Below are 12,408 nucleotides of genomic sequence, written 5' to 3'. Positions count from 1 at the left end.
GACCAGTAAGAAGACTATTGCAATAATCAATGCGGGAGATAATGAGAGCATGTATCAGAGTTTTTGCAGTGTCTTATATAAGATATGGTCGTATTTTGGATATATTTTTAGATGCATGTAACATGATTTACAGACAGATTGAATGTGTGGCACAAATGACAGTTCAGAGTCAAGGATGACACCTAGGCAGCGAGCTTGTGGGGTAGGGTAGATTGTCAGGTTGTCAATAGTTATGGAGATATCAGGTTGGTAACTACTCTTGGCTGGTGGGAATATAATTAATTCTGTTTTGGAAATGTTGAGTTTGAGGTGGCGAGATGACATCCAAGATGAAATGAAAGGCATTCAGTGACACAAGCCAATACAGATGGTTACAAATCTGGGGAGGATAGGTAGATCTGAGTATCATCAATGTACAAATGATACTGAAATCCGAAGGAGCTGATTAGTTTACCCAGGGATGAGGTATATTGAGAAAAGCTGAGAACCTAAGACTGAGCCTTGCGGTACTCCAACTGATAGAGGTAGCGAAGAGGAGGTGGAATCAGAGAAGCGAACACTGAAAGAGCGATTAGAAAGGTAGGATGAGAACCAAGAAAGGGTGGAGTCCTGAAGACCTAGGGATTGTAGTGTTTGTATGAGAAGAGAATGGTCAACAGTGTCAAAGGCAGCAGAGAGATCTAGAAGAATAAGAAGTGAGTAATGGCCTTTAGAATTGGCATTGACTAGATCATTCACTACTTTAGTCAGTGCCGTCTCTGTGGAGTGTTGAGCACGAAAGCCTGACTGAAGTGGGTCCAATAAGTTGTGGGAGTTAAGAAAGTGTGTGAGGCGAGTGTAGGCGAGTCTCTGTAGTAGCTTGGAGGGGCATTTGAGCTGAGAGATGGGACGGTAGTTAGAGAGAGAGTTTGAGTCAGAATTGTGGGCTTTTATTTTTCAGAATGGGAGTAATCACTGCATGCTTGCACAGAGAAGGAAAGATACCAGTAGAGAGAGAGAGAGATTAGATTTGTTTCATTTAAACAAAAAAATCTGTTGCATTGTGTATGTCAGTGTTTACAAGTAATCATAATTAATTATTTATATATATATAATATATGTGTGTATAAATAATTTTTATTTTTAAAGTCGTCCCTAAAGAGATAGAGAGGACATTGAGAGGGTGAAACCGATTCATTGGGGTAAGAGATGGCCCCCACTATGGCTGGGGTAATGTAAAGTATTGGCTGTAGGTTGGCAGAGACCATGTGATATTCTTTTTACAGAAGTGGACACACTGGGGGTCATTCCGAATTGTTCGCTTGCTAGCAGATTTTAGCAGCATTGCACACGCTAGGCCGCCGCCCTCTGGGAGTGTATCTTAGCATAGCAGAATTGCGAACGAAAGATTAGCAGAATTGCGAATAAATAATTCTTAGCAGTTTCTGAGTAGCTCGAGACTTACTCCTACACTGCGATCAGCTCAGCCCGTTTCGTTCCTGGTTTGACGTCACAAACACGCCCTGCGTTCGGCCAGCCACTACCCCGTTTCTCCAGACACTCCCGCGTTTTTCCCTGACACTCCTGCGTTTTTTAGCCAACGCCGGGAAAACGCTGAGTTGCCGCCCAGAAATGCCCCTTTCCTGTCAATCATTTACCGAACACCAGTGCGACTGAAAGGCGCCGCAGAAGCCACAGCAAAACAGCTAAGTTTTTAGTAAAATAACTAAGCGCATACGCTCTGCGTACCATGCGCATGCGCAGTAAGCGACTAATCGCAGTATAGCGAAAATCGGCAACGAGCCAACAACTCGGAATGACCCCCACTGTACGTTAACCCTGCTAACAGCCCTACTAAATGCCCTACTTTGCCTTGGTCACGTCTCCAGCTTTTTTGGTCTTATACATAAGAGGCCACATTTACAATTTTTATCCAGGACTACTTTAAATTCCATTTCAGATTATGATAACAGCATATTTCAAAAACAAAAAACATGCAGGAAGAATTTGTATTGTCAGGAGTAAATAAGTCACATATACAAGATTTAAAAACTAGAATAGAACGCACAGCAATACCCACCCCACAATGATCATTTTGCTCATGTGTATTGCTACAGTATATACTAAACAATATCGCTAAACATTTAAATTAATGAATGATTAGCGCAATTTTGTTTGTCCTCGCTCATTCATTCAAGGTAGCACATAGGGGGGCTTATTTATCAATTATTATTTGCGGCATATCCCCCGCCATGTCTGACAGCAGTCGCTTCTCTATGCAGGATACAAAGTTGTCAGATTTACCAAGGTACGGAGATGAACCCTGACAGCCGACGCCATATAAAGATGGCGTTATCTGCCGTAGCCTATGGGCTAGACTTTGCATAACTTGCCAGGAGAGGGTTCCTTCAGGACCCTCCCCACCAATGGCCACTGCACATGGGTGGTCAGTGTTCTTTAATACATTTGGGCAGTAAATAATTCCTTATTGGCGTGAATAGCAGAAAATAAGAATTTACTTACCGATAATTCTATTTCTCGTAGTCCGTAGTGGATGCTGGGACTCCGTCAGGACCATGGGGAATAGCGGCTCCGCAGGAGACAGGGCACAAAAGTAAAAGCTTTAGGATCAGGTGGTGTGCACTGGCTCCTCCCCCTATGACCCTCCTCCAAGCCTCAGTTAGGATACTGTGCCCGGACGAGCGTACACAATAAGGAAGGATTTTGAATCCCGGGTAAGACTCATACCAGCCACACCAATCACACTGTACAACCTGTGATCTGAACCCAGTTAACAGCATGATAACAGCGGAGCCTCTGAAAAGATGGCTCACAACAATAATAACCCGATTTTTGTAACAATAACTATGTACAAGTACTGCAGACAATCCGCACTTGGGATGGGCGCCCAGCATCCACTACGGACTACGAGAAATAGAATTATCGGTAAGTAAATTCTTATTTTCTCTGACGTCCTAGTGGATGCTGGGACCTTGTCAGGACCATGGGGATTATACCAAAGCTCCCAAACGGGCGGGAGAGTGCGGATGACTCTGCAGCACCGAATGAGAGAACTCCAGGTCCTCCTCAGCCAGGGTATCAAATTTGTAGAATTTTGCAAACGTGTTTGCTCCTGACCAAGTAGCACTAGCAGCTCGGCAAAGTTGTAAAGCCGAGACCCCTCGGGCAGCCGCCCAAGATGAGCCCACCTTCCTTGTGAAATGGGCATTTACATATTTTGGCTGTGGCAGGCCTGCCACAGAATGTGCAAGCTGAATTGTACTACACATCCAACTAGCAATCGTCTGCTTAGAAGCAAGAGCACCCAGTTTGTTGGGTGCATACAGGATAACAGCAAGTCAGTTTTCCTGACTCCAGCCGTCCTGGAAACCTATATTTTCAGGGCCCTGACAACATCTAGCAACTTGGAGTCCTCCAAGTCCCTAATAGCCGCAGGTACCACAATAAACTGGTTCAGGTGAAACGCTGACACCACCTTAGGGAGAAACTGGGGACGAGTCCGCAGCTCTGCCCTGTCCGAATGGACAATCAGATATGGGCTTTTGTGAGACAAAGCCACCAATTCTGAACTCGCCTGGCCGAGGCCAGGGCCAACCGCATGGTCACTTTTCATGTGAGATATTTCAAATCCACAGATTTGAGCGGTTTAAAATGTGATTTGAGGAATCCCAGAACTACGTTGAGATCCCACAGTGCCACTGGAGGCACAAAAGGGGGTTGTATATGCAGTACTCCCTTGACAAACTTCTGGACTTCAGGAAGTGAAGCCAATTCTTTCTGGAAGAAAATTGACAGGGCCGAAATTTGAACCTTAATGGACCCCAATTTGAGGCCCATAGACACTCCTGTTTGCAGGAAATGCAGGAATCGACCGAGTTGAAATTTCTTCGTGGGGCCTTCCTGGCCTCACACCACGCAACATATTTTCGCCACATGTGGTGATAATGTTGTGCGGTCACCTCCTTCCTGGCTTTGACCAGGGTAGGAATGACCTCTTCCGGAATGCCTTTTTCCTTTAGGATCCGGCGTTCCACCGCCATGCCGTCAAACGCAGCCGCGGTAAGTCTTGGAACAGACATGGTACTTGCTGAAGCAAGTCCCTTCTTAGCGGCAGAGGCCATGAGTCCTCTGTGAGCATTTCTTGAAGTTCCGGGTACCAAGTCCTTCTTGGGCAATCCGGAGCCACGAGTATAGTTCTTAATCCTCTACGTCTTATAATTCTCAGTACCTTGGGTATGAGAAGCAGAGGAGGGAACACATACACCGACTGGTACACCCACTGTGTTACCAGAACGTCCACAGCTATTGCCTGAGGGTCTCTTGACCTGGCGCAATACCTGTCCAGTTTTTTGTTCAGGCGGGACGCCATCATGTCCACCTTTGGTCTTTCCCAACGGTTCACAATCATGTGGAAGACTTCCCGATGAAGTCCCCACTCTCCCGGGTGGAGGTCGTGCCTGCTGAGGAAGTCTGCTTCCCAGTTGTCCACTCCCGGAATGAACACTGCTGACAGTGCTATCCCATGATTTTCCGCCCAGCGAAGAATCTTTGCAGTTTCTGCCATTTCCCTCCTGCTTCTTGTGCCGCCCAGTCTGTTTACGTGGGCGACTGCCGTGATGTTGTCCCACTGGATCAATACCGGCTGACCTTGAAGCAGAGGTCTTGCTAAGCTTAGAGCATTGTTTTATGTGGAGAGAAGTCTCCAGACTTGATCACACTCCCTGGAAATTTTTTTTTTTTTTTTTCCTGTGTGACTGCTTCCCAGCCTCTCCGGCTGGCATCCGTGGTCACCAGGACCCAGTCCTGAATGCCGAATCTGCGGCCCTTTAGTAGATGAGCACTCTGCAGCCACCGCAGAAGAAACACCCTTGTCCTTGGAGACAGGGTTATCCGCTGATGCATCTGAAGATGTGATCCGGACCATTTTTCCAGCAGATCCCACTGAAAAGTTCTTGCGTGAAATCTGCCGAATGGAATCGCTTCGTAAGAAGCCACCATTTTTCCCAGGACCCTTGTGCAATGATGCACTGACACTTTTCCTGGTTTTAGGAGGTTCCTGACTAGCTCGGATAACTCCCTTGCTTTCTTCTCCGGGAGAAACACCTTTTTCTGGACTGTGTTCAGAATCATCCCTAGGAACAGCAAATTGTCGTCGGAAACAGCTGCGGTTTTGGAATATTTAGAATCCACCCATGCTGTCGTAGAACTACTTGAGATAGTGCTACTCCGACCTCCAACTGTTCTCTGGACCTTGCCCTTATCAGGATATCGTCCATTTTCTTTGAAGAAGAATCATCATTTCGGCCATTACCTTGGTAAAGACCCGGGGTGCCGTGGACAATCCAACCAGCATCGTCTGAAACTGATAGTGACAGTTCTGTACCACGAACCTGAGGTACCCTTGGTGAGAAGGGCAAATTGGGACATGGAGGAAGCATCCCTGATGTCCCGGGACACCATATAGTCCCCTTCTTCCTGGTTCGCTATCACTGCTCTGAGTGACTCCATCTTGATTTGAACCTTTGTATGTAAGTGTTCAAATATTTCAGATTTAGAATAGGTCTCACCGAGCCGTCTGGCTTCAGTACCACAATATAGTGTGGAATAATACCCCTTTCCTTGTTGTAGGAGGAGTACTTTGATTATCACCTGCTGGGAATACAGCTTGTGAATTGTTTCCAATACTGCCTCCCTGTCGGAGGGAGACGTTGGTAAAGCAGACTTCAGGAACCTGCGAGGGGGAGACGTCTCGAATTTCCAATCAGTACCCTTGGGATACTACTTGTAGGATCCAGGGGTCCTGTACGGCCCCAGCGTCATGCTGAGGACTTGGCAGAAGCGGTGGAGGGCTTCTGTTCTTGGGAATGGGCTGCCTGCTGCAGTCTTCTTCCCTTTCCTCTATCCCTGGGCAGATATGACTGGCCTTTTGCCCGCTTGCCCTTATGGGGACGAAAAGACTGAGGCTGAAAAGACGGTGTCTTTTTCTGCTTAGATGTGACTTGGGGTAAAAAAGGTGGATTTTCCAGCTGTTGCCGTGGCCACCAGGTCCGATGGACCGACCCCAAATAACTCCTCCCCTTTATACGGCAATACTTCCATGTGCCGTTTGGAATCTGCATCACCTGACCACTGTCGTGTCCATAAACATCTTCTGGCAGATATGGACATCGCACTTATTCTTGATGCCAGAGTGCAAATATGTGCTCTATAGTCAATAAAATACTGTCCCTGTCAAGGGTATCAATATTTTCAGTCAGGGAATCCGACCAAGCCACCCCAGCGCTGCACATCCAGGCTGAGGCGATAGCTGGTCGCAGTATAACACCAGTATGTGTGTATATACTTTTTAGGATATTTTCCAGCCTCCTATCAGCTGGCTCCTTGAGGGCGGCCGTATCTGGAGACGGTAACGCCACTTGTTTTGATAAGCGTGTGAGCGCCTTATCCACCCTAAGGGGTGTTTCCCAACGCGCCCTAACTTCTGGCGGGAAAGGGTATACCGCCAATAATTTTCTATCGGGGGAAACCCACGCATCATCACACACTTCATTTAATTTATCTGATTCAGGAAAAACTACATGTAGTTTTTTCACACCCACATAATACCCTTTTTTGTGGTACTTGTAGTATCAGAAATATGTAACACCTCCTTCATTGCCCTTAACATGTAACGTGTGGCCCTAAAGGAAAATACGTTTGTTTCTTCACCGTCGACACTGGAGTCAGTGTCCGTGTCTGTGTCTATGTCGACCGACTGAGGTAAATGGGCGTTTTAAAGCCCCTGACGGTGTTTGAGACGCCTGGACAGGTACTAATTTGTTTGCCGGCCGTCTCATGTCGTCAACCGACCTTGAAGCGTGTTGACATTATCACGTAATTCCTTAAATAAGCCATCCATTCCGGTGTCGACTCCCTAGAGAGTGACATCACCATTACAGGCAATTGCTCCGCCTCCTCACCAACATCGTCCTCATACATGTCGACACACACGTACCGACACACAGCACACACACAGGGAATGCTCTGATAGAGGACAGGACCCCACTAGCCCTTTGGGGAGACAGAGGGAGAGTTTGCCAGCACACACCAAAACGCTATAATTATACAGGGACAACCTTTATATAAGTGTTTTCCCTTATAGCATCTTAATATATAATCATATCGCCAAATAAGTGCCCCCCCTCTCTGTTTTAACCCTGTTTCTGTAGTGCAGTGCAGGGGAGAGCCTGGGAGCCTTCCCACCAGCAGTTCTGTGAGGGAAAATGGCGCTGTGTGCTGAGGAGATAGGCCCCGCCCCCTATTCCGGCGGGCTCTTCTCCCGGTTTTTCTGAGACCTGGCAGGGGTGAAATACATCCATATAGCCTCAGGGACTATATGTGATGTATTCTTTTTAGCCAGAAAAGGTATTAACATTGCTGCCCAGGGCGCCCCCCCCAGCGCCCTGTACCCTCAGTGACCGTTGGTGTGAAGTGTGCTGAGAGCAATGGCGCACAGCTGCAGTGCTGTGCGCTACCTCATGAAGACTGAAAAGCCTTCAGCCGCCGGTTTCTGGACCTCTTCTTACTTCGGCATCTGCAAGGGGGTCGGCGGCGCGGCTCCGGTGACCCATCCAGGCTGTACCTGTGATCGTCCCTCTGGAGCTAGTGTCCAGTAGCCTAAGAAGCAAATCCATCCTGCACGCAGGTGAGTTCACTTCTTCTCCCCTAAGTCTTCTCGGCCGGGCACAAAAACCTAACTGAGGCTTGGAGGAGGGTCATAGGGGGAGGAGCCAGTGCACACCACCTGATCCTAAAGCTTTTACTTTTGTGCCCTGTCTCCTGCGGAGCCGCTATTCCCCATGGTCCTGACGGAGTCCCAGCATCCACTAGGACGTCAGAGAAATAGGAAATTACAATTATTGGGTCTAAAACCCAATAATTGATTAATATGCCCCACAGAGTGCCAGAAACATTGTGCAGGGTGCAGGGGGTAGGGAACAGGTGGAAGTGGACTATGCCCATCTGAATGACTAAAAGTCCAGGTGAAATGGTCACACCAGTGGTGAAAGATGACGGCTTTGAGGAACAATGGAGGAGATGTATTATAGCGACACGTATTGTGCTGCTTTAGCATTTATTGCTTTGCCTCATTACCTAGGTGAAGCATGAATGTACACTGGTGAGATGTATTGGGGGAGTGAAAACTCCCCCCTCCGGAATATCCTGCTAGAGCGCACAGTGCATCAGCTTAGTGCTGCTGCACTGTGTCTTTCCTCCCAGCCGCTTCACTGGGCAATGCGCGAGATCTCGCTATTATCGCAAAATCTCCTATGCAGCCCGCAGCCGCCGAGGCCAGGGACAGAGCTTTCCCTGCTGTGGTGAATGGCCCCACGACACCTGCAACTGTCGATATCGATTGCTGCAGGTGTCAGAACGGTCAGTGCCACTGACTGATCATACATTGCCCGACATATCGGCGTGCTATCTTGTCATGTAGCGCATACTGCCATACATGAGTCATACATGGGAGAGAAGCTGTATCAGTGCCATAACATGTTTTACTTATCTATCTATTAAACCATCTGCTTACTTTGCAGTTGTTGGGTTGGCTGGTCGACAGATAGTGCAGCCGTTTCTTCAATTAACAATAAATCATCAAAAGGACAAACCATAGAAACAGAGTACCAAAACAAACATGAGGTATATACAAAAAAAATAAAGTGAGCTAGAAAACCGCATATAGCACTGACGATCTACCGAAAGGTCAGAGGAAAGTCTGAGAACGTACCAGCCAGTAATAGTGGACATCAAGGAACGTATAACCAAGTTAATTGCCTTGCATGGAGAAGGAAGGGCCATTTACACATTTTATTGGCCCTGGCTACTATAATATGTACAGAGCTTAGCAACCATTGAGTTCTAAACATTGTAACATTGATTGTGGACAATGTATGACGTTATGGGATTGATTCAAGTGTCTCACCCCCACAAGTTTATGCAAGTAGGAGTGACTATGTATATGGGCCCTCATTCCGAGTTGATCGCTCGCAAGGCGAATTTAGCAGAGTTGCTCACGCTAAGCCTACGCCTACTGGGAGTGTATCTTAGCTTCTTAAAATTGCGACCGATGTATTCGCAATATTGCGATTACAAACTACTTAGCAGTTTCAGAGTAGCTTCAGACTTACTCGGCATCTGCGTTCAGTTCAGTGCTTGTCGTTCCTGGTTTGACGTCATAAACACACCCAGTGTTCGCCCAGACACTCCCCCGTTTCTCCGGCCACTCCTGCGTTTTTTCCGGAAACGGTAGCGTTTTTATCCACACGCCCCGAAAACGCTGTGTTTCCGCCCAGTAACACCCATTTCCTGTCAATCACACTACGTTCGCCAGAGCGAAGAAAAAGCCGTGAGTAAAAATACTATCTTCATTGTAAAATTACTTGGCGCAGTCGCAGTGCGAATATTGCGCATGCGTACTAAGCGGAATTTCACTGCGATGCGAAGAAAATTACCGAGCGATCAACTCGGAATGAGGGCCATGGTGCACTTATGGTAGCTGATTTCTGCTTGCGGGATGCATACAAAAATCTGTTGTCTGGGTGAGATCAGGCCGTGAGGGGGGCAAGTTGATTAGTTGTTGCTGGAGTTTCCATGCTGTTACATCGGCACCTCGCACCCCTCATCAAAACCTGATACAACATACCTCCAGCTGTGGTGATCAATATGGAACTCTGCTGCTGGCTCTGCAAGTGTATGCATGATGTTATCCTCACTGTGTAAATGCACCGGCTTTCCTTACACTTCTCTGCCAGCGGTCATTCCCCGAGCACACACATCTAATGTCAGAATGAACTGGGATCAGCTATATGACCTAATATATGTGATCATGCAAGGGTGCAGTTCCCATCTGCACTGACTACTATGCTGTTATTCCCAGCTCATCATCCTGTATTAGTGGCTGAGGATGCAGTCAGTAATCTCTGGCAGTCTCAGATTCCCATACACTGACATGCTAGGCATCCCACAGCTTCTGCCCAGGATATGAAACAATATACTGTATGTAAGAACATTGCTAACAAAAATACAAATCTAGGGCCCGATTCAGAGCTAAAATGAGCACATCTACGATCAGAATCTCTGTCATGCAGTGGGGACACCCTGCACAGGGCTAGTATGCCCCGCATGTCATGCCCTCCCCCCTCCAGAGGTGCAAAAGCATCACACTGCGGCGATACTTTCGCACCCGGCGAGTAGCTCCCTGCCTGCGCAGCTTAGCTACTGTGGCAGGTGGCTACCCGCCATGTTATGGGTCGCAGCGGCTGCGTGTGATGTCACGTAGCCGCCACGGCTCGCCCCAGCAATGGTGCGGACACGCCTGTGTTGTTCGGACCGTGGCCCACCCAACGGCGTTCTAACGTCACTGGCACGCCCCCGCCCCGCCTCTGCCTGTCAATCAGGCAGAGGCGATCGCATCTCACTGTTTGCAGGTGCAGTGCGGCGGCCGCACGTGTGCACTACACTAAGGGCTTCAGGCTGCGATCGCTGCTGTTGCAGCCATTGGGTCTGAATTAGCCCCCTAGTCCCAACAGCAGAGCCCCATAAGTAATGTGTATTACCCATCACACCAGTAGGAGTCATTGGTATGTACGATGGAGTCAATAGCATGTAAAATGGACAAGTGCAAGCTGTTGACCAAAGATAAATGAGCTAAAAAGTGAAGGCCATACCATTTACCTCGACGTGATCAGTAAGTGTGTCTGCACTGGGAGGGGATTTCTCCATTTACTTAGTTGAACATTCACAGCGTGATATACCTACCATTCTCTGCTTCCTCGGTTGACTCATCTGTGTCATCTTCACATTCATACTAGTTGTCATTGGTATTATCCCCTAACGTTTATACCGCTTTCTTCTTTTTATGATGGCCGTGTGACATCCAGAAACACTCTATCTTTGCTATTTTTGCTGGGTCAAAATACTTTTAAAATTGAACCAAAAAGTGAGCAAATGTGAACTGTACTGTACTATGTATATAAAGGGGCCCATACATCAGGCACCTATCGGGCAATTCCGTGTTCTGTCGATGGCTGGCTTGGGGATCAATCTCGATTGACTGATTCCAACCCAAAAATGAGACAGAATAGACTGCTCCTCCCCTAAACCCAACCCCCTGCCAGTTTTTCTTTGGTGCCAACAGACCTGGGCACGTTTTTGGAACTGCAGCTGTAGCTAGTTAATTTTTACTTTCAGATTTATTTTAGTTTAAGCATTTGGTAACTTCTTTGTGTAGTCAGCAGCTCAGCAGCACTCACACTGGTCACTCCATCAAGTCTCTGCACCAGTGGCCAGAGCACTGGTAACTGGGCCAGTGACACCAGCTGGTCCCTGGAGAGCACAGCAAACCCCCCCCCCCCCCCCACGACTGGGGAGGCTGTGGAAGGGATGGCTCAGTGGTGGCCTGGTTTTCTCCGCTCCCTGGCTAGACCACCAGCGACAGTCTTTGCAACAGAACACCATTAACAAAGTTCCTGGGGGGTTAGCCATGGGGGGAGCCTTTTCCTGTTCTCTCCTCACAAACCCTTACAGTGCACTTCCTTTTATAAGGCAGCTCACAAAAGGTCCTGCACTCTCCTCCTTGGCAACCATTTTACATTATGCTGCCAGTTAAAAATAACTGCCACAGTTCAGATATAACTGACACAGTGCATTAATACCCCTGTCCCCCGCTGCCATGTTTATATGGCAAAGTCTATGCCTCACAGGACTTACAGTTATTTCTCGTCCAGAAGTACTAAGCCTTAGGGATGGCCATCGACCATCGATGATTAAAAATTATTGATGGTCTATGACCGATGGTAACTACTTTTACCATCGATGGGGGAGAACCAGATGGTTTTCCGCCATCGATGATAAAGAGCTATCAAATATTTCTTTTATTTTTTCTCTAGGGTGTCAGGGACACAGAGCATAGCTCCACCCCTGGACACCCATGAAGCCACACCCCGGGCTCCGATTGCCCCGCGTCTAACTCAATACTAAAGTAGTGGGGACTATCGATGGTTCCCTCACAGATAATTGCCCACCATCGAGGTTATCCACCGATGGCCATCCCTACTAAGCCTTGAAAAGTGATAAATTGCATGGAGATAAAGTACCAGACAACCAGCTCCTGTCATTTTTCAAACACAGCCTGTGACATGGCAGTTAGGAGCTGATTGGCTGGTACTTTATCACCATGAAATTGATCACTTTCAAGGCTTAGTACATCTCCCACTAAGGGGGACATTTACTAAGCAGTGATAAGAGCGGAGAAGTGAGCCAGTGGAGAAGTGCCCATGGCAAACAGTCAGCACTGAAGTAACATCTATAATTTGCATACTATAAAATTATACAGAGCTGCTGATTGGTTGCCATGGGCAACTTCTCCAC

The 12,408-nt window shown here is 47.6% G+C and overlaps 1 protein-coding gene across 1 annotated transcript in view; it reads right to left on the bottom strand.

The window, feature by feature from the left end:
- The window catches only part of LOC134935056 (melanin-concentrating hormone receptor 1-like), a 36,546-nt gene extending 24,723 nt beyond the window's left edge, over window positions 1-11,823 (bottom strand). The window contains exon 1 of the mRNA XM_063930361.1: window positions 11,749-11,823. The gene's annotated coding sequence lies outside the window, so the exon portion shown is untranslated. The remainder of the gene's footprint in view (window positions 1-11,748) is intronic.
- Between the last annotated feature and the right edge of the window lie 585 nt (window positions 11,824-12,408).

Source organism: Pseudophryne corroboree, chromosome 6, assembly GCF_028390025.1.
Source record: "Pseudophryne corroboree isolate aPseCor3 chromosome 6, aPseCor3.hap2, whole genome shotgun sequence".
Lineage (NCBI taxonomy): Eukaryota > Metazoa > Chordata > Amphibia > Anura > Myobatrachidae > Pseudophryne > Pseudophryne corroboree.
The sequence above is the reverse complement of the archived record's forward strand: the minus strand, read 5'-3'. Positions and strand labels throughout refer to the sequence as shown.